Source organism: Lonchura striata, chromosome 5 (genome assembly GCF_046129695.1).
Source record: "Lonchura striata isolate bLonStr1 chromosome 5, bLonStr1.mat, whole genome shotgun sequence".
In the NCBI taxonomy this organism is placed as follows: domain Eukaryota; kingdom Metazoa; phylum Chordata; class Aves; order Passeriformes; family Estrildidae; genus Lonchura; species Lonchura striata.
In genome coordinates this window covers 14,629,612-14,652,861 of record NC_134607.1, presented here as the reverse complement: position 1 = coordinate 14,652,861, position 23,250 = coordinate 14,629,612, and the positions used below count along the sequence as shown (strand labels likewise).

The window sequence follows — 23,250 nt, the reverse complement described above, 5'->3', positions numbered from 1 at the left end:
GGGTGGGGATTTTTGTGAGTTCATGGGCTCCCAGAGTATCAGTGGGGTTGTTACACTTCACAGTTCAGCAGCAGCAGCATCTCTACTTTGCCACTGAGTGTGAGATGCAATCAGGAAAGCCAAGTCCAGCAGGAAAGTAAGAGCAGCTCTGTGGTCCTGGTAGTCACCCTGAGGTTGGTCAGATGTTTAAACTTCTTCCTGTTGCTAGTAAAACAAATTAAGCAGATCTTCCATGCATAGTGGCTCTTGCTGCTGCAGACCAAATCCTGGCATTGCTGCTCACAGTGATGGTTTTCACAGGAACCACTGTTAATTTTACTGCAGGTGTTAACAGAAATTTTGCTACTTGCTTCTTAGGAAAAAAAGCTTCCTCCTTCTTATTTAGAAACGGTCACCTGCAGGGGCAGCCTATGTTACCCTGCCATCTCTCCCTGCTTCAACAGCACCGCTTCTTCTTCCCCTCTCACAGTCCCTGCAATGTTCCCACAAGGTGAACATTTTTCATGCTGGCATAGCCTGTGCTTGGAGGTCTCCTTTCCTTCTGTAATCCCCTCTTCATTCCAGTGGTAGGAGGACATCACTGTGTCTGGATGACAGGGCTGAGATGACTCTCCAAGGTCTGAATAATCAGGGCTGAAGGTTTAATTATGGCACTACACATGATAGCCACAAGATTTGTCACTCTGGTCATGTGAAAGAACAGCACTAGATGAACTCCTACTAATTAAGCACTCTGTTACTCTTCCTTCTCAAAACTGGAAGGAGGTATAAATATGGGAAATCATTTATGTTAATATGAAATAGAGACATTTTTTGAATCTTAAATAATCTGAGTTGAACCTAAATCTTTGTGGCTCTGGCTTTGTTTTATCCAGCTCAGTTTGCCAGTCTGTAATCTCATCCTGCTTTGGAGCCTGGAAATGTTCTTGCTCACAATCTCAAAGCAGAGCAAATGTTGCATAAATAGAGAATAGGTTGTGTGCACAACCTAATCTAAGCACAGGGCACAGAAGGAGATTTGGATGAATGTAAGCTAATCAGGGCACAGATCTGCTATACTTTGGGACTTAGGACCAAATATTTTTCCAGTTATATTCTACTTCACAGATCCCAAATATGCCATTCATGTTTTCCCACTGCATGGCTTGTGGGTGTTTTTAATTTGTTGAGAATAAAGTAATGTCCATCAGATCAAGCTCACCAAACAAATGGTTGGTAAAAGTTGTTGTATTCCATAATTTCTTCCATGTTTGACAGATTTCTGCATCCACTGATGTTATTCCAGGTCCACAATAATCAAAATTCAGAAATTCATAATTTAGATTCCCTCAAATTAATTAATAAAGGCAAATTGTTTAGCTGACTTAGTTGTGTCTACCCTTACTGCTGTGGGATGTAGAGTCTCCTTCAGCCTGACTGTATGGCTTCAATAAAATATCTTTATTAACTATCAGCAAGGTCCAAGGAGAAATTTGGTAAAACCCCAGCCTATTTACCATCCCATTTTTGCAATAGTTGTTATTGAATCAGTTGTTTTCTTAATAAAATTGAGTGCCATATTTGCAATTTTTCTAATGCTATCCTAAATTATTTACACAAGAATGAACTGTGATTGTGCCAAAGTGTATTATGTAGGGACAATGTGTCTGCCTACAATGTTCTGTGTTTAGAAAACACAATACTGCAAACTTGATGCTTCTGTCAAGTTTTCTTTCTTCTGGAGATGCATATACACATACTTATTTTTTCAAGTGTTACCCACAGAATGAGCTTCACGTGTAAATGTTACTGCCTTTGTGGTGAAACCACAGCCATGCACAAGAGGTATCATCACAGGGGATTTTCATAATCAGGTATTCCACAGATACAGTAATTAAGATTTGGAAAGGCTACTTTTGGCTCAGATGCCTGTGCTCACTACTCAACAGGTTTGCAGTTACTTGGGGCTTCTGCAGAACTCAGAAGTGCTTCCAGAAATCTGACACACTGAATGTAATTTTAAGACATTCTTTGTATATTACTAACTTCATCTTTAATTATTTTAAGTAAATTATTTTAAAAAAATTGTCAGCTTGGAGTTGGAAAGCAGAAAGATCCTATTTATTTCCTGCTTTTTTATGTGTTTCTGTGCTAAAGTCGAGGTTTCAGGCAACAAGGCAAATATTTTTATGCAGATGCAAAACTAATCAACCAAACATGAAAATACTCCCATGGGGCTTCCTGGAGGCCTTGCTGGGGATACTGCAATGAAAATAATATATAATGCAAATAATAAATAATACAGTGTCAGTATTTTAAGACAGTAGGATTCAGCAAGAGATGGAACATACTGGGTGGTCTGTGTGAGCTGGTACTACCATCCTTTTCATGATGCTCAAAATCTCATGGTTTTGCTGCCTGTATCTACTATCAGGCTTTTTTTTTACTCTCACAAAGTTCGTCTATACAGTGCTCCATTAAAATGCATGTTTCCTCACAGATGATGTCATTTAAGCAGAAGAGAATTGTAAATCCTTCTTTGGCCTCCTATAGTTTTTTCCTCTCTAGCTGGCTGAGCTCAAACTACTTCTCTTACCAATAGGATATATATATAAGTAATCAATATGATTATTGTTATCAGTAATTTGATCAGTATTTATCATTTCTTTACATATTTATTTATATGATTATTTTTATCACCAGTATTCTGTGTAATTAGCAAGTATCCAGCACTAACTAATGCTACACAGTGAGTGCACATTGCATCATTCTTCTCCCTGGGATTTGCCACTTTTCCAGTACAAAGCAAGTGACCAACACGACAGGCAGGGAACTTCCCTTGTAATGTCACGAAAATCAAGGAGAGCAAGTCTACTGGGGAGAGTACAAATAGCTTTTCTCTTCTCCCAGGTAATGACTTGAAGATAGATATGCAGTGCAGCAACATGAGGTCCATCTTTTTGTCACCTCCAAATCAGGTTCCCTTGGCAGGCTGGCAAGAAGGAAGCAGCAGGCTGCTTGTGGACAGACACTGGCACAGAGGCGTGCAGCCTGCTCTGTTTGCAGGGGAAAGCAGAGGAGCCTGTTGCTCCCAGCCTGCTCTGCATTCCAGTTAGATCCCAATGCTCACAGTGGAAAGTTTTCAGAAAGGTTTGGGACCCTATTACCTTCTCTTGTCGGGTCTTGGCTGAGATCACAGCAAGTCAGGGTAGAAACTGAGGTTCAAAGAGAGGTGCTGGTAAAGTATAAAACATATTGGCATATATACCACACCCCTCCTTTTCTTTTTCCTCCTCCATCCCTAAATCTGCTGAGAAAGATAAGGGATTGGATTGATACATTTGAGTGATCAGTAGCTTTTTAATTTTTAATGATTGGGCATTTACACTTTCATCATACACAGAAGAAGAAACATAACTATGAAGGAAGAAGCAATCCCAACTGAATAAGTTTGTTTTTATTTTGTTTGACTTTATTCTGTTTCAGGGGCAAAACAGATTAGCTTCCCAACACAATGTCTGCAATTTTATCATAAAGCTTACAACATGTAACAAGTCTTGCAAAGCCCTGTTATGAGATAACATAAATGTGAAAGAATCTCTACCTCCACTTACAACTAAAAAACCACATTTTTGCTACAAGGAATTGCAGTGAAAAACTTGAAAATATGACATGGGGGCAGCCTAGAGAAGTAAGAGAAAGATAAAAGGATCTCACATGCATTGGAAGGCATTGGTTTATGGGGCTTGCTAGTCGTTATGTTTCCAAGCGTTTTTGTTTATGGTAAATCTTAGGACTTTAAGTTTGGTCTGATGACTTTTGGGTAGCTGGGAGGGGTAGCACCTAAAATATCTTTCAGACCTTCTCTTCAAGTTGTTTAGTTTCTTCTCTGCCAGAGCAGTGTGCTTGGTCTTTCCTTTCCCATGGCTCTTGGGTCCTGGCAGTGCTTCCTTACTGTGGCTATGGAGGTCTTGGCTTCTCTGTGATCCCAGTAAAACCAGTAAAAAAAGATGTCTTTTTTAAAAAAAGGGAGAGCAAAACACTTCTAGTCCTGCTTTTCCTATCCCCAGCTCAGCCTCCATCGTTTCCCTGGGTGTTGATTATCTTCATTTGGACTTGGCTCTGGGAGCAGCGAGTTGTCTGAAGAGTCAGCTGCCTTTAGCATTATACTTTTAGGAGAACAGAAGGCAAGTGGCACAGAGCATAAAATAAGTATTTAAGCAAACATTTTAATCTCACTTGGGGCAGTTTGACAAAATATGAAAACATACCACATGCAAATGTGTCTGCGCACCACCACTGTCATTCTCATTTGCTTGAGCATCTCTGGAGATACTTAAAAGAAGGGTGGATGGGGCACTTTGGGACATGGTTCAGTGGTAGTCCTGGCAGTGTTAGGGTAATGGTTGGACTCAATAACTTTTGGGGTCTTTTCCAACCTGTAAGATTCTAATTTTAGGGCAGGTTGTGCTCATGGTCTGCACCAATCCTCAGCTCATGGTAGCTGCATGTGTGACCAAAGCTCATTGTTCTGCAGATCCCACTGATTTTAGGAACAGCCTCTGCAGCTGAGCAGGGACCTGCTGTTACCCAGTACGAGCACCAAGTGCTCAAATGCTAAGTCTTCAGTTGCACCTGAAGGCACGTCTTGCCAAATTTTAGCCTCTTTCTGATCCATGATGGAGCAATGAAAGCAGCAGTGCTTTCTAGAAGTGTGGCCGTGCTTAATCCAAACCAGGAGAAGAAATCATGTCCTTGACTAGCCTGTTATTAATTTCAAATTCTATGCAAAAGTTTGAATAGATTTTTCTTTTCACCAGACAATGCAACTATGACCTTTTTCCTTCAAAAGGAAAGAAGCAGCAGCAACAATAATTTACATCAGTGCATTGTCAATTCTTTGTACCACTGGTGAATTTGAAATAACTTTAAAAATGAATAAAAAACCCAAACAAATACTACCAAAAACTATTTGATTATAGGAACAGTAATTTCCAGATAATTTCTTAACTTTTCTGAGCAAATTTCCTCCAGTTTAGGAAATTCAGAATAGTTTCCTTTTTGGTAAGAATGGAACATCCATTCAACATACAATAGAGGCTGTTTAAACCGGTAAAATACTATGAAATAGATGTGAACAGCTAATTAAGGTATGTGTTGAATAGTAATTATGTCATCCTGAGGGATTTACAAATAGACTCTAGTTAAAATTTGATTCAATCTTTTATCATTCACAGAAGGTGCAAATTATTATTCATTTTACGTGCTCTGATTTCAGTTCTATAGGTAATCCAGAAAAAAGGGAGAGGGATTTCTGTTTTATCAGCATTGTTTAAGAACTAAGATCCCTTAATTATCACACTGTACCAATAGTCTACTACCCAACTCAACGAAGCAGTCATTCAGCTTTGAAACTAACAATTTACTCTCCAAGCAAAGGGAGATACATGGAAAAGTGTTTAGTCAGCAGGCAACTATACCAAATTGTATGTTTTGGCTTTTGTTGGTGTTCGTGTTTCAGAGCTGTGCAAATGTGAGTCATTTACACAATGCCTTTCAACCAAAGGCATCAAAGCAAAGGAGACAGATTTCACAAGAAAAAAAAAAAAAAAAAGGGGGCAAAAGTGAAATTATTTATGGGATCCAGCTCTTTTAAGCTTCTGGAACCTCTTTCCAGGCTTATACAACATGAATAGACTCTTAGTCTTACTCCTTTATGTAATATCTCATCATAGTAATGAAGAATTAGATAGGATTCCTGATAACTTTTTTTAAAGTATATTATAAATTCTTCTACAACAAAGTTACTGCTGTGTTTCTAGATTTATAACAAAAATTGGCAATCCCCATAATTACAATTAAAGTTGGCCAAAAATTAAAAGGAAAAAAAAAAAAAGTGTTTAATGAAATATTTATGTGTCTTGGAGTGAAAGCTGTATCTTTCAAGGAAATTATGTCTTGCCCTGCTTAATGCCAAGTACTGAGGGGCAGCCACCTCTAAAAGAGAGCAGCAGCTACCTAGCAACACTTAGAAATGGTGTGCAGTCCTTTAAGTTGAGCTTAAACAAAGGTGCTGGACTTCTTTGGAAAAATTATCCAGGTGTAAAACCTAATTTGCTGTGCCATGATTTTATCTTTCTAGTGGAAGTGGCATTTTGGTAAGGTGAACAGAAGAACCCACATTATCTTTGGTTGGTTGGCTTGGTTTTCTTTGGGAGAGACAAATGGGCTTGACATAACTGGTTTTCTCTGCACATCCCATCATATTTAATCTTTTGACATAGCTGCTTGCTTGCAGTACAGTTTGGAGTACTATCCACTGAAAAACTGGTTGTTTGGAATCTATCAGAGAACTACCATATTTATGCATAAGTTTTTTTCATGCAGGCTCTTAGAGTGTTTAATAGGGGTGGCAAGTACTGTAATAGAAATGGAAAGTGTTCCCAGTTCTTAGCAAGATAAGAAAATGTTGTTTCTTATCTGTGATTTGAAAAGATACGAAGGGTCAGTGAGGTAAAGATATGTGAAAGCTCTTTCACACTTGGTAAGGGCTACAGAGGAGGAATGTTTCTCATTGGTGGCTTGTTTGAGTGGAAAGGAAGAGAAAGAGGCAGCTTCTACATAAAGGGAAAGGATAAGAAAAAATGTCAAGTAAAATCAGGGAAATTTGTTGGTTTATTTACTTAAAGAACAGGCATACAGCTGTGAGATTATTGCCACAAAGAAAAGAGCAAGTTGAGCTGAGGGCATCTCTCAGTGCTTGCCTGTTGTTGATGCTTTGGGATTTATAAAAATCCATAAGGCTTTAGAGATAGCTGAGAGGAGCAAGGAGAGTGGGATGGGCTCCAAAGCACGTTCAGTTTTGGGGGATTGCATGGGAATTTAGGGTAGCCTGCTGGTCCCCAGGTGTAGCTTATTCAGGGTGTGCCTTGTCGTCCCACCTGACCCCATGTAGCTGTGTCAGAGAGGGAGGCAGATCTGCTCAGAGTGGCATGGGGAATCTTTTAGGCTATGCCTGTCCCGTCCAGTGGAGCTCCTTGGAAGTTGTTTTTGGCCACAGTGTTTTCAGGAGCTATGAAGATGGGCAAAGTCTGATTTCAAGACTCAGAATGCATGTGCCAAACTTAGTAGTGGGGCTGGTTGGGTCTGCAGCCACTTAAATACATTCTTTTCCTCCTCATCCTCAGCAGATTTGTAGTTTATCAATCTGATGTAGGCTGTAGGAACCTTTGCATACCTGGCCTGTGCTGGCATTTGGGCTGGAAGAGAGTAGATGCCCCTGACTGTCTTCTTCTGTAGAAAGCAGAAAAGAACTGTCCTAAGTGCCTTTTTTTTTTTTTTTTTTTTTTTTTTTAGCATTACAATAGTAGTGGATATATTTCATCACTGTGGTGAGCTATTTTTTAGCACATCGGCTTTTGTCTTTTGTTTATTTGCACACAATTGGGCAGTAAGTTAGAGGTGCATGTCTGTGTTGAGAGGAGTAATGTCATCTCATGGACCTGGGGACTAGCACTGTGGAGTGAGAGCCTAAACAATTCCTGAGTGTGTGCTATCTAGAGAGTAAGTCCTGTGAGGAGCTGCTGAGGGAGCTGGGGTTGTTTATCCTGGAGAAAAGGAGGCTCAGAGGGACTTCATCACTCTTTAAGCTCCCTGACAGGAAGGTACATCCAGGTGGGGGCCAGCCTCTTCTCCCAGGCAAGTGACAGGACAAGAGGACATGGCTTTAAGCTACATCAAGGGAGGTCCAGGTTGGACATCAGGAGGAATTTCTTGACAGAAAGGGTTGTTAAACATTGGAATGGACTGCCCAAGTGCTCAAGGAGGAGGTAGAGTCAATATCTCTGGAGGTGTTCAAGAAATTGACTGCATGTGGTACTTAACGTGGTGGTCGAGTTGCCAAAGTAGTGATCAAAAGTTGGACTTGATGATCCCAGAGATTTTTTCCAACCTGTAATTCTTTTACTCTTTAGAAGAAGCTGATTTGCTCTTTAGTAATTAGAAAACATGAGAAATGTGTGACCAGTTTTTCTCCCATTAGACTGAAGGCTGCAAGCTAAACTGGCTTTCAACATGAATGGGATGGGAAATCTTGTCATCCTACTGTTCTTACTGGGATATGTGCATAGGTTTCCTTCTTTGACAGATTAATATATGGGCTAAACTTTTGGAGCTGCATACTTAAAACTTTCATTTTACTTTCGTGCTGAAGAGTGGAAGTAGCTAAAAGAGCTGGTAGCACATGTAAGTTAATTTTTTACTGAGCTTCTAATAGTAACAGATTTCAAAAATTATTTTTTGAATACATTTTTGAGCTGGTGGAATGCTTGAAAGATTAATTTCTAACGGAATTTGCATTCTATGTAATTTGGATTTAATAACGTGGTATAACACAGGCAAGAGTTTCTGAGTATATGACTCTCTTTTTCCATGGCACAGTAGGTATTTCATCTTAATTTTTGGTTGCATGCTAAGAAATCAATATGTAAAGCAAGAGAGTACAGATACTTAAAAGGAAAGCATTGGAAAAATTGAATAGTCATGCATTGGGTTAATATTTAAAACTGGAATATTTCTGAGAAGGAAAGAGCTTCAGAACTGGGCAATTCACAAACCACTTCCCTTCCAACAGCTAATTCAGAGGCAGCAATTGTGTGAGCAGCCACTTGGCAAGAGGACCAAGTTTAGCTTGTGGCAGAATTGAATGGAGATGATCCCAAGCTGAAAGCCATTACAGGATCTTCTTTTGAGTTCACCGAGTGACCTGCAATTCCATTCCAGCACCTAGCACAGGTAAGAGATTTCCACAGAATCTGCATTTCCCAAGGTGTTTTAATATCCCAGTCATAACTCCTGTTCTTCAGTGCCTGCAGGTTTGGAAACTACTGATGCAGTGCCAGGTACTAGTGCCAGGTTTTGGGTGGTTTTGTTGGGTTTTAAGGTATCTCTTGGTAAAGTCTGGTCAGAGAGTCCTGGTCCATTTGTCAGCAATCCTACACCAAAGAATTCACACACAGATTATTATTTGAACTGGAATTTAAGATTAGAAGAGAACTGTTGCTTGAGTCTTTGTATCTCATTTCCATGTAAATCAGGAGAGATTTGTTTGAGTTAAGCAAGAGTTCTATGTCAAGGCAGGGAGTGCTGTTTGCTCTTGGCCTCTTTCAGGAGCCCATTCCTGGGGGCAGTAAATTTGGTCCCAAACTGTGTTCTCGTTACAGAATATACAACAAAACCCCCAATGAATTAAAACCTGACACATTCCAGCTTGCCTTTTGAAATGTGTACAAACAATAGGGGCTCTAGCTGCGAGAGTACCTGCCCATCCAGGCTGGGCCAGCTGCTGGCAGCTGTTTGGCAAGTTGGTGTTACTGAGCTGATGGGCAGAACTCTTCCAGAAGGTACTGAGGGTGGGAATGAACCCCCTGAAGCTTCTTTCTTGCTCTTTTTTCATTTCTATAGGCTTGCTCTTGGCATGAGGTGACAGATTCCTAGGTAGACGAAAACTTTCCTTTATTCTTTATATAGAATAACTGCAGTTCCTATATAATGCTCTGCCATGTCAGCTACTTGTGAAGTCATGTTCCATAGGAGCAGGGGGACATGCCCTGTTCCTGCTCACAGGAAGGATAGTGTCCTTGGACATGATCCAAGATCATGCAAACTGAGGGCTCTTCTCCTCCATCATCTTTTCATTGGGGGTGTCAGCAGCAAGAAAATACGGGATTTTATTCTTTGTGGCTTACTTTTGGTCGGACATGGGGCTTCAGTCTAGTGATATCCTTCTTCCTCAGCTAACATCCCCAAAAGACCTCTGCATTAAGATGTAGGCAGCGCAGTGAGTGCGTCCCAAACATCCTGTTTTACACCCCGAAATCTGGGGGTAAGTGACTGTGTGGTGTGGAATGAAGTACAGTGGCTTGTGGCTTCTGCTGCTGCCACAGAAGACCCCTCCAAAATGAGGAGCTACCTCTGCAGCTGCATGGGGAGTGAGAGCCAGGATGCTGCCATGGGGCAGCAGCCACAAAAGCCACTTTCCCACAGATACTATCTTGTCCTGGCTTCAGATTATTCCTTAATCATTAGCCCTAATGAAGGGCTTTTGTCATAATGGGGGGCGGCGGTGGGGGGAAGGAAAGAAAAAAGAAAAAGAAAAGGAACAGACAAGAAGGAGAAAAGATGGAGAATAGCTGGGATTATCTCTGTGCTGTCTCCCAGGTCCAGTGACAACATGACTACAATGGGTAGCTTTCAGGGCTGCATATGGTCTTCCTTCTGAGGGAGTTGATTAAGCGACTCCGGATGAAATTGAAATCCTGTGATTTGACCTTTGTCTGGCCTGGGAGGACTGCAATTCGCATCACAATTTCCTTTTGTTCTTTGTTTGGAGTTATTAATCCAACATGAGCCTCGAATTAATCAGGGGTAGTGCGTTGTTACAATTCTAATTCACAGCTCCACTGCTTGTGTCTTTTTTAATTAAGGCCGAATGATAGCAGGCCTTAGCCCCTGATTGCAACACTTACTAACCACACATTGAGGGATGAAGAGGCTAAATAGGCAGAATGAGATTACTTCAAGGTTTCACTTAATTGTTTTTTCCTTTAAGTAAAGAGCACTGAATGAACATTGTTAATGCCAGGCTGCGAGCATTTCTTTTCTCTATGTGTTACACACGTGTGTGTGTGTGTGTGTGTGTTCAGGGGTGGGGGAGGCTGGGGCTGGTGCACTAAGGGCTCAGAGCTCCAATGGCTCAAGGGTTTGTAAAACTGAAGCCTTTGGTTATTGATTTAAAACATTCCTCCCACCTCCCCTGTGGGGCAGGGGCAAGAGAAGGAGAAATAGAGTTGGAGAGCATTAAACTTCAGTTAGTTGCATGGATTTCCTTATGTCCTGAGTGAACCCATTGTTTATGTAGTTTTTCTTGCTGTTTGCAACTGGTTCAAGGGTATAAAAGGCAGGAAGATTGAAGGCTATCAGAGATGCTAAAGAAATGTGCTGACACACACAAAGTTCCCCAAAGCCTGGGAGTGGTAATAATCATAATAAAATAAAGGCAAGGCAGTTGTGTCGCAGCAGATTTTGCTCATGCCAAAGGATGTCTGAGTAATTTTCAAAAGCCATTTGTAAATTTGTATTGTGAGAGCCATTCAAGGCCACAAGGGCGCAGGTGCTATTCCAGGGGAGTGGTGTAGATGATCTCAGACAGATCCTGGATAACACAGTCTGTGCCAGACACTCAGGATGCTAGAAAAGAAAACACACTGAGTGTCCAGCCTTGCAACGTTTATTTACACAAACTATTCTGTTAACTTAAAAAAAAAAATAAAAAGAAGGGAAGGAATAACAGGATTCATATTGCAGGTTTATGCCCAGTGTTTTTACCTCCTATTCTGCAGTGCTTTGGATAGGATTATTGCAGAGAAAAGGTTACAATTTAGGCTCCCAAACCTTCAGATGCTGCATGCACAGAAATCAAATTGAATTAAATTTGTACCATGCACCTGCAATATCAGATAGAGCTCTGTAATTGTAGGGAACTAAGTCTCATTGAGTTTTTTCATCCATCCAAGGAGCTGGAAGAGCTAATGTTTTCTGTGTAAAATGGTGAACTGCTGTTAGTCATACCAGACTGCAGATACAGAGCTGCTGTTCTGACTCTGGCATGGGGTATACAGGGCAACAACACTGTTCCCACTTCTCTGAATTCTTGGTTTGTGCAGGCTGTTCCACACAGGATTATCTAAGCATGCAATGATAAAACCTCTAGATAGATTAAGCAAAACGATGGTATAAGCTCCAAAGGAGAAGAATGTGCCAGGTAAAAAGCTTATTTCTGTGTTTAGAAATGTAAATTTTAAACTGGGTCTGCTTTTTCAGATGAGACTGAAAGGAACAGGCTATATTTAGCCTTCCATAGAAGCATATATAGTAGGTGGAAGCAAAAAAAACAAGCTAACACACAATCTTTAGATCTAGCTTTCAGTTGGTGCAAAGAAGCACTAGTGACTTCTATGATCAGTAATGTCAACATGGGATTTACACTGAACTCGGTTCACAGGTTCAAAGCCATTTTCTGCACTTTCCTGCTCTTTTCTTAGGTGCTGCCTGATCTTCTGTGTCAGCATACTTCTGGTAGATTGCCAGCTCCCGTGCTGGGAGAAGTCAATGGGATGAGAAGATGCTCAGCATTAGTTGGAGTAGGGCTGCCTGACAAGCAGTTCAAGTACCTTACACATCATTTTGTTTTTCAGAAGCAGTTTTGATGCTGTTACATTACATGTGGGATTGCAGCTGAATCACACTTTGCATGGAGAGAATAGGCTTAAGCACAAAAGGATGTGACCATCTATGATTTACTGGTTATTTCTATTTAAAGACTGAATGCTTCACATTTTGTCTACCTTGTTCTCTTTTTCCTAGAAATCCTTGCAGACCAGTTTGTGTTTATGTTTGTTTACAGCAGACCAAATTTCCAAAATTGAATTCTATTTTCAGTGTGGTTTTGTGTCTGTATCCTTTTTTTTTATATTATTGTTTGAATGTTCACTGTTGTTGATTTAAAGTTGTCACATTACACTTCTAAAGGCTCTCAGGGTCAATATATTTCTTTTGTGTTTTGAATATCTCAAACCCCAAAGCCCGGTCTGCCCTGTGTCCTGTTTAAACCTCATGGCAATGGTCATTCAAAGTGGTATATTTGGGGTACTTCTAAAATCTTCTTTTCCTCATTCCTGCACAGCATAATGTTCAGCATTGATGTATTCAGTGGCTCTCCTCGACAAACTTACAATACCATTTAGTGCTTTGAGATCCTGAAAGATGAAAGAAGTTGTATAAACAGATGGCAGTGGAATTAAAGTGGTTCTTGAAATGGTTAACCCTTGCTGCAAACTCTCTCACAGGACCTTGCTAGAGCCCCTGTATCCTGTCAGTAGTTTTTAGCACTTGGCTTGCTCTGTGTAGTATGACATTACTCAATCCTTTAAATTAGTTGGTGAAGGAAATTAGGCTTCTTGCCATTCTCAGGAACCAAAAGACCAAGTCAGGGTACATCCTTGTCCAAAGTGGCCATAGTTGCACTTCTTTGAGGGACAATCCTCGAAGATCTGCAGGTCATCAGCATTTGCAGGCACGCCGATCAACACTGATGAGCCCACAGATCAAACAAGGAGTGGCTTTTGATGCTGCTGCTCTTCCTGATGGTTGTAGGCAATCCGTTGCTATTTATGAAATCTTTCTGTTGAAATCAAAGCTGTCCTGAGCTCGGTGTACTCCCCACATCTGCAGCGACCAACCAGCCCCGTCCATGGGCCATTCCTGTCCCGCACTACACACGGAGGTGCTGACACTCCTCCTCTTGGAACTGGGGAGTCAGGTCGGCCCCAGCCCGCTCTGCTTCCCCACTCCCCTCTTTGGGACATAAGGTAGAGATTAGGATTTAATGGTCCTTTGAGCTGCCCAGCGCTCCTCCCTCGGCGCTGTCTCTCCGCGATCCCCCTGCCTGCTCCCTCCCTCTCTGCCATCAATGGGAGCCTTTGATGTCGCACAAGGGAAGACTGTTGGCTAACAGTCTGGAGCTGCCTCATTTGAGCCAACCACCACATGAAAACAAATGCGAGCCATCATATTTCATTAACTGGCTGCCCCCTGCTCAAGTGCCCTTTTTTGATGTCTGAGCGCATCCTGACAGAAATCAGGGAGATACGTGTGATTAAGGCCAGCAATAATAGTTAGTGCATTGTATTGTAAATTACCTTTCTGGGCCCTGCTACTTTACTAGCCCCACTGGCCTTGGCTTGGGTACATTTTTGACTACTCTGTATATACAGTGTATTAGCGCAATGGAGATCATTATGTGGCCTGTATTTGAGTCATTTTTATTTAAGATGCCAAACAATAAGCTGTTGATTGGGGGAACAAGAGGCGAACAATAATGTTCTGTGTCACATAATACACCACCATTTTCCAGCTTTGCTTTAGAAGGGCCCTCTTTATTGTTTTTGTATAAAAATGGTTCTTAGGAGGAGGAATATTTTGCTGAGGTATGTCATTATTTTGCAAATTTCTATTATCTCATCATGTTGTCTTCATTGTAAATTGCAGCTAATTAGGAACCTAGTTAGAGCCCCAGCTTTGAGGCTGGCTTTTTTTGTGAAAAGAGCCCACCGATTACCGCACTACAAGAGAGGAAGGGAGAGAAAAAGGAGATTAATCTGGTTACCTAGGCGACACTCGCTTCCATCTGCGAGGAACAATACATTTTTGTTTCCTTGGCTCAGTTCAGATCTGTTTTGTTTAGGGGGGAAAAAAGAGAGAGAGAGGGAGAGGCAGAGAGAGAGAGAAGGGGAAAGAGGGAGAGGGAGAAGAGGCAGACCCACAACAATGCCGGACTCTGTCTGGCCCCGGCTTACCCGTTTCCATCCCTCCTCAAGTTTGGGGTCTCGCGGGAGTGGGAAGATGAAAGAGATAAGCTCCAAAGTTGTCAAAGGTCATAACCTTGCCACACAAAGCCAGCAGTTTTACTTCTAAATCCCCTTCTCCGAAAAAGCACTTAATGAAATAATATACTGTGCTTCTCAACACCCTGTAGTCTTTATTAAGCAGCCAGGCCTCAGAGATGGCGAGTTTAAGGAGTTGGTTTAAACTTCGGACTGAACAGTTGCTGCCTCGGAGTGTCTACTGTAGATGTGATAGGGATTTTCTTAGAGACACAGAAACTTTTCTTCCACTTTCTTTCATTAGCACTATTGTGGCTTCCCTGACATATGTTTTAGAGCTGCCTTCACACAAAAAGCACAGGTCTGTGAAGGCAGAGTATTCTTTTTTTTTTTTTTAATCTTTATTTTAAATTTCTTTTTGGTTACCTTCGCAGGGTCATGCCATTACATACAAGAGAGACCTGTATCTTTCTTGCTATGCATCAAATATTAAACCCTTGTGTGGTTTTTGCATAGGGTAGACAATGCAGCCACATTATTTGCTTCTTGTTTTGGGGCAGCTCGCCAGAAAAAAGACGGAGGTAATAACCAGAGCTGATAGAACCTGGCTAAGAGCTCAGAAATGCTCATGAGGTCTTTAACTGTATTGGCTAAACCCACAACCTTTTTGATAAGCACAATGCTTTCTCCAGGTGTTATGTCATCATGTATAATGTTTTACTACACAGTAGTGTTATGGATGATAACATGAAGTCACAAAAATATCAAAGTTACTGATTTTAGCTTGTCTGACCTTTCCAAATCTGGACTGTGCTGATCAAATCAGAGCAAGTATCAGGTTAACAACCCTAAACCTCTTATTCTGCATTGCTCTGAAGTATTGCACTTAAATTTTCTTCCTCTAAAGAAGATTCTATGAGCTGCTTCAGCGATGTGTTGCTTACTCTAACTGGAAATTATGGTCATCAAGTTACAAAATTACAAGAGTTCAGGAGGAAGGAATGAATGAAGGTACAACTGATTTTTTTTGGGTGTGGAATGTGAGACATCTTGGAAATGAAGTTATAGTCGAATTTCCAGTTCTGCTGCATGCTTTCTGTTGGATCTTGGCCAGTTAACTTGGCCTATTTCTGCCTCGGACCTTGACCAACATAAAGTAGGCAAAGCTATATTTCTCCACCATGGAGAATAACTTGAGTCTTAATTAATTAATTAGTATTTTAGGAAGAGTTTGAGGTGCAGGGCTCTGGGTAAATGCAGGACATTTAATCCTTACCTGTTCTGTTTCAGTGCATGCCTCGCTGGGTACACCTGAACGAGTTCTTCTGAGAAGAGCTCTCAAGTGAGAATTAAATAAAACATACTAGACTTTGTTAATTGGAGTTACTTGCTAAGATGTTTTGCAGATGTGTGGATGGAGCAGTTGTCACCTCACAATTAGCCCAGTTTTCCAAGCTCTGAGGAGAATGTCCACAGTAATTCTGCAATGCCATAGAATGAGGTGAGGGAGGAAAAATGCCTCTATGTTATCTGTGTGCAAAAAAGAGGACACTACCCCTCAGTGCAAAACTGGTGCTGTGTGAGGGAAAGATTTCGAGAGTGAGGTATCAATTAGAGACTCTTAGCAGTATAAAGAAAGGAAGAGGAATATTTTGCAAGTTTTTTTAAATGGCAATTTTCTATTCTAGTAGCAATGTTAATTCTGAAGAAACCAGAAATTTAGAATGCTTCAAAATTGTAAGGGGCAGAGGGGTAGAAATCTTCACCCATTATTAGAAAGAACCAGAATTACTCCACAAAACAAGTTAAAAAATTTACTTTGAGCTCCTCAATTATAATTTGAGGAGACTCTAGAGTTGGCATTCCTGTTCTTAAAGATGGGTGGAGAGTGGAAATTTACTAACTTTTATTGGTCTACATTGTTCTTGCATTTTGTGGAAAAGTGATGGGGTGTGGGCAAATAATGTGTCCCACCACTTGGCATGTGCTACATATGCATTTGGTCACCAAGGAGCATTACCTCCAGCTAAGAATTACCAAGGAAAGAAAAAAAGGAAGACCAGGATTCAAGAATCAAAAAAAGCATTTTAGAAAACATTTCCAGGGTGGCCAAGAGCTTTACTGAATGCTGAAGCTACAGAGGTGGAAGAATATTCACAGAGAATTGTTAAAGTCTTAGGAAAGGTCAATGTCTGCTTCAGCCCCAGCATAAAGGGTGGAGCATTTATGGTCAATTCTGTCATTTATTGTCATTACAACAATGTCTTAGTATGCACTTCTAAGGACACATCTAGATCTGTTTTGTACTTTTGAGGAGGAGGAGATCTGCTATCCCAGGGAAAACCCCTCTGATGTTCTGGCACTGCTGCCATGACCTGCAATACTGTATAAATGCCTAGATCTGCCTGATTTACAGCTAAGATTTCTTAATGCCTCAGCCAGCTGGTTTTTTTTTTAGATGGTGAAGGTAAGATGCTGTGCAGTGCAGCCTTGCAGCCTTACAAGCTATGGCTCCAGTGGATGCTGCCCCCCCTAACAGCAGCCTGGAGCATGGGATAGGGACAGGTTTCCAGAGAGGAAGCTCCAGGACCTTTCTCCTGGAGACTCTAATGCTTCCCTGGAAGGCCCTTCCATCTTCATCTCTGATTGGGGGGAAGTCTGCTTGGCTCCATCAAATCTGACAAAATAAAAGCCAGAGGGGAATATTTCTTCAGCCTCACATCCCAACTTTTGTGTGGCGTTTTGGAGCAATGCAGAGTGTCATCTTGTTAGTCTGAAAGCTCCTCAAAGGGTTTCTGTTCAGCCAGTCCCTTATCAGAACCAGATAAAGAAATTTAGCTCTTAAATTCCGTTTATTTTGAAACTCTTTTTTCTCTGTTCTGTAATGGTTTCCCTGTGTTTCCAGACCATTACTGTCAGTTCTTTTTGAAATGTCAGATTGCATAAAAGTTGCTATAAACGTTCAAGCAGAGCTTGAAGCAACTCCTGAATGAATTTTGTCTTTACAAACCTGCTCCTGTACCAAAATAATTTCTGAGTAATAATTGGAAGTATGAAGACCTGTGTTTATTCTAAGAAGTGGTAATTATTTTTCATATAGGACTTTGAGGAGGTGTGAGGGAGGGACTTGGATGGGCAAGTTAGAATAGTTCATGTTTCCTGGTCTGGCACTTTAAACAATTTTACCTTCTCTTTCACCTTAATGAGAAATTTCCCTGGGAGAATGGGACGCATGAGAAATGTTTGCCACATAAGCAACCCTGAACTACCCACTAGCAGTGGGCAGTTTGGCCATTTAAACCACACTTAGAGTCAGGATTTATGTTGGAACAAACCCTTTGAAAACTATCTGGTTCACCCATTCACTCAAAGGAGGTCCAGCTTGGAAGTTAATTCAGGTTGTTCAGAATTTTGTTCCATTTCTAAGCACCCAGTCCAGTGCTGTATCATACTCCCATTATTTTTTTTCCTATATATTTATCATTATTTCCTTTATTGTAATTGCACTGCTGAACAGCCTAGCTGGATTTCAGTCACATTTCAGGACTGTGTCAGATGTATCTGTTTGATGGAGGGAATTTACCTGATACAGGATTGAACATCAGTGCATTTTTTGGCAAACATGGGAGATGAACATTGTGGCTGGGTCTCCTGAGATGACAAAATTATTGGTGCATTTTGGCTATCAGAGATCATGGTGCTTGTGAGTGACCTCCTCTCAACAGTACAGCTCTCTGGCTTCTGGTCATGGAGGAGAAAGAAGGGAGGAAAAGAGAGAAAATCCTCCTGTTCCTTAGGCAGCACGTCCTCTCTAAGGCAGCACTGTTCAACGTAAGAATATACAAATGAACTGTAGATCTCATTTTGCTTTATCCCTTTCTGGGCCACACCACATCAATGGCTTGACTGGGGGCACTTGAAAAGACTTGAAAGCAAACAGTTTCTGACCACTGTTACTTCTTCCTTGCTTTATTTTTATCCATGGTTACCCAGTCCCAAAATGAGAGGGCTTTTGTACGTCATTTGTATTTTCTCTGTGAGCAGGGACCTATGTTTAGATCCTCATGACTGAATAAATTTTTTACAGATAAGAGCTTTCCTTAAGAAAAGCCCTATCATGTGGGCATTCCATGAGACTGTTTCTCCATTTTACTTCATCCTCTTTCTGCTTCTTCAAAAGTCAAAAAGACCAGTAGAAATAGATTTTGAGGAATTATCCATGGTTTAAAGGCTTTCCCAGGTTAATATGGAACCAGTAGAAAAATTGTGCCTCCCTCTGCAAATGGAACTGTTCCCTATTAAATCAAGAGAAGATGACAGATGCACCCTAAATTTCTTAAAAAAAAACATGCTGGAGATCTTTAAAGAGGACTTCAGTCCAGTGAACAGAAATTTTGTTGGCTGCTTTGTTAAATGCTTTGGTTCAACAGTCCAGAGAGTAAAATAGAAGTGTTGCCAGCAAGTAAAATTTGAAAATAATAAATTAAACCCCAAAATGCAAGCTTGGCATAATAGTATTGGTGTTATAAAATAAGATTTCCGCATCATTTTTTCTCTGACTTTTTGTTTCTGGACTTTTCAGTACATTCAGCTGGGCATTAACAGTAAATTTCAACTTTTTAAAGGTGAATCTCAACATAATCTAATGTGATCACTTGATTGAAAGAGTTGCAGCTTTCAGAGAAGCACAGACTGGAAGATTTGTGTGTAATGAAGGCTAATAGAATATTCAGAAAATTCAGTTTGGATCAACTCCTGCAATCTTGGCTATGTGTAGGTCAATAGTTCAGAGGTCTGGAGAACAAGGTAATGTCATTATTGCTGAAATCACCCCTTCAGACAACCAAAGGGAAGTGCAAAATTAACAAGAAAAGGATGTTAAACACAGGTGTTTAAAGTGTGGACAACATTTATCAGGAATTCAATTTGAAACAATTTATATATGCATTTATTTGTAATTGAGCCATTTAAAAATGCAAAGATGATTGGCTGCCTTTCAGAAAGAAAAGTATTTTCTTTGCTAGTGCCCCCTAAGACCTGCGTAAGGGGCACTAGTAAGGAAAATTTGCACTTTCAACTAGTAAAGAGCACGTTGATTGCTCTTTCTTCAGGCTTTCACTCTGGAACTTCTCATCACATTGATGAGTAGTAATTTAAAAAATAAATAAATTGACGGAAATTGAAGGACTGGTGGTTTTTTATGCTTTGAAAAATGTGGCATTTTAAGTCAGATTGCAACAGAAGACGACAAGAAAATTAAGATTTCTCAACAGGTTTTCTTTCTCTGCTATGCTTTACATGGTGTTACAGTGAAATTCTCTAAACTAGGCTGATTGCAGACATTGGATTGACTGAAGGCTTTTATAATTTAGTGTAAAAGTCAAGTGCACTCTGCACTATTCTCCACACTTTCTCAACTCTTTCTGCCATCTCATGTATATTCTGGCCTTTAAGGCCGTCCTTCCTATAGATAGTGCTTTGTCATATGTAAATGTTTCAGCAGCCAGATGAAGTCTTTGGCCAGCAAGTCAATAAAACTTGCTGTGAATCTGCACATTTTCTATTGCATTCAACTTTTATGCTTCCAGAGTGAAGATGATTAAGTTTTAAAAAGTTTGGAGAAGTTGACTTTAAACATTGTTGACAGTTTCAGGAATCATTGGGCAGCCTGACATAATGTTATTCATGATGAGAGTGCTGTCAGCACAGATCAGGAGTGATTCCAGAGAGAAATGTAAGGCAATATTTTCCTTATAGATTGTGGGGATTTAGCTGTGTGACTTCTATTAATAATGGGAGTTTTGCAGTTAATTCCTCAAGCATCATCTCCCCCACAAAGAAAAAAAATATGCTGAAAGCATGCCCTGTAGTGTAGCTTGAATTAAATTTTGTGTTTGTTGTTGTTTGGACATTGAAGATCATCACATCTGAGCAGTCACTCTGCTTCCAGTTTCCTCCAGGTGCTGCTGAGGAGCAAGCAGGGAATTAGTTGTGGTTTAACCCCAGCTGGCAGCTAATCACTGCACAGGCTCCCTTTCCCCTTCCAGTGGGGTTGGGAAGGGTAAAAGTGAGAAAACTCAAAAGTTGATATAAGGACAGTTTAATAATTGAATTAAAATGAAAGAATCAATTGCTGTAATGAAAAGGAAAGTAACAGAAAGAGATAAAAATAAACCCCAAGTAAAACAAGAGAAGCAAATAAAATTCAATTGCTCACACCAGCCCAGTGATGCCTGGTATGTTCCCGAGTCATAGACCACCTTTCCTCCAGAGGTCCTGGCTGTGTCCTCTCCCAGCTCCCACCTCCAGCCCCCTTCCAAGCAGGGCAGTGTGAGGAACTGACCAGTCCTTGACTTAGGGTAACCACTGCTTAGCAAGAACTAAAACTTCAGTGTGTTATCAATGCTGCTCTCACCCTAAATCCAAAACACAGCACTGTACTAACCACTGGGAAGAGAATTAACTCTATCCAACCGATATCAGGAGAGAACTGCTGTGGTGGATGGAGGGAGGATTCTATGATTTGTGATCTCTGTCACATTCTGTGCATTTAAGGGTCAGCAGATGCACCTTTCTTCCAACAAAGGTACTAACTTTGGGCAGGTCTGAGCCTCTTGGTGTTCATACAGCAGGACTGGTCCAGCAGGATTCTGTCCCCGATGCTGCAGTTGCACAGCAGTGCCTCTAGTTCCATTTGACAGAATTTCTGAGTGAGTTTCTGTTTGGACCTTTCTTTTCCTAGGGTATGTTCTTGCTGAGTTTCCAGCATATTGAATTGTAGCTTGCTTCAGATGATGCAGATGATATTGATAACGGGCCTGGAAAAGTCAACATGAGGGAAATGATGAGATGATCCACTCTGCAATCATTTTCTATCTCTTTTACTCTCCAACTAACTGCTCTCCAAGATTCTGCAATGCTTGGGACATTAGGCAGAGGAGAGGACATTTGTATGAGGAGTACCTCTGTGCTGCCATTCCTGGTTTTATGTATGGGTCAGGGAGGGAGTGGAAGGCTGCTGGGAAGAATCAGCCTCAATAATGAGGGCAATCCACAGTAAAATATCTGAATTTTCTTTTAAATTTTTCACTTCTACTCCTCTTTAGAGCCTATAGAAATGTAGGGACTTTGGGAACTTCTTTCTCCAGGAGCAGTATGGCAGAAACAAGTTTAAAAAAATTAAACCAGTTTAAAAATATTTTGTAACTGCCATTGCATACCTGAGTTAATGTATTTCCATGACAGAAACAGCCATGTCATAAAACCATGGCTGTACCACTAGAGAGTTCACTTGTTTGGCTGCACATCTCAGTGTGTTGGCTACAAACCCAGCCCAGCGAGGGGGTCCAGGTCCTCATGTTCATTGTCTTTGAATGTAAACTTTTTTTTTTTTAGGACGAGATTGTATCTCTGTGTTTCTAAAGTGTGCATTATTTTTTGATTGCTAATGTAATATAAATAGTAATAATAGCATCTTTGTATTTTTTATGGCCACTAAGCTTTTTCTGTCTTACTGCATCCATAATTATTTTTCCTTTCCCATACATTTCTTTTCATTAAATTTTGATGCAATTTGGAGAGGAGGAGAATAGATGAAGCAGAATGTAGTAAACCATCAAAATCTGTGCTGAAAATGTTTGCATGCTTCTACTGAAAGGTCTTGCATCACATTTTTAACCTACAGCTTCAATCCTCTCTTTTTTCTGTTTGCCTTTAAAATATTTCCAGTCATTGTATACTTATAAAATAATTACCATACTTCAGAAACTACTATTTTTGTAAAGCCAAGGTTTCTATGGTCTGAATTTTTCCCAGCTGTGCTAAAACACTCTTGAAATTAACGTTAGCTTGATGAGATTTATACAGGACTTGGTAAACAGGAATGGCCTTTGTGCTGCTGTAGCTGAAGTTACCTCAGCACTTCTCAGTGAAACCAGAGTTTTCATGTGCTTGCTTTGGCTGTCCCCACATCTGTTGCAGTGATGTTTATTGTACATAATTTCAGGGGTTTGCTGCCCTATCAGATTCAAATTTAAGATATTTGAATTATTTCCTCCTTGAAGGTTTGTTTTGGTGATTTTTTCCCTTAATACCATTATGCAGACTTCCTTTCTTTTAAAGCAATTTGTTAGACTCCCTGGCTATTCCTGCTGTCAGTTACCTTTGTTTTTGTATGCACATCTCTTAAATATTTCATCGAGGCTTGATCTTGCAATGCCCAGAGTAGTTCCACGATTAAATATGAGTGAGTGCTTTGTAGGATCTTCCGTGGGAGTGCTGGGGCAGGAGCAGAGCCAGGGTGAGCCCTTGGCTGAGGACTGCCACTCAGTACTCCTGACAGTCAGAGACTCACCTCTGGCTGGGTCTTAACCTCACTTCACTGCAGAGTGGACATGGGAACGTTTGTGTTTCTTCCTGCAATTTTCTTTGGTTAATCAACCAGTGCTTGAAAAATTTTGTGAATTCTTATAGAGAAGTGCATGTTTGACTTTGTTTATGGGCACTTATAAGCATGCAAAATATTTATTTATTCCAATTTGGTGGAGTGATAGTCCCAGCTTGCCTGCAGATGTACTACAAAATGACTGAAAAACACCTTTTTAATGCATCAGACACTGTAATGTGCAATCCATGTCCCATTATTTAAACTCTTACGATGCTAAAACTTGGACTCACTGCAGAATGCCAGGTAGAACTCATGTTTTTATGTAAGAGTTTAAGACAGTTATACATCTTTATGGTGATTATGAACAATTCTAGTATCTTTGTGGCAAATGTTTTAATTTATACAACTTCTGAGACAAAGTTGAAGTGCTTTAAAAAATGCAAA

The 23,250-nt window shown here is 40.5% G+C and overlaps 1 protein-coding gene across 6 annotated transcripts in view; it reads left to right on the top strand.

Annotated features, from left to right (window-relative positions):
- Positions 1–23,250, top strand: part of SOX5 (SRY-box transcription factor 5) — a 609,634-nt gene that overhangs the window by 275,162 nt on the left and 311,222 nt on the right. For 5 of the 6 annotated variants that reach the window (XM_077783325.1, XM_077783327.1, XM_077783323.1 and 2 more), the window contains one exon: positions 8,612–8,772. The exons of the other annotated variant lie outside the window; for it this stretch is intronic. The gene's annotated coding sequence lies outside the window, so the exon portion shown is untranslated. The remainder of the gene's footprint in view (positions 1–8,611; positions 8,773–23,250) is intronic. 6 annotated transcript variants of the gene reach the window in all.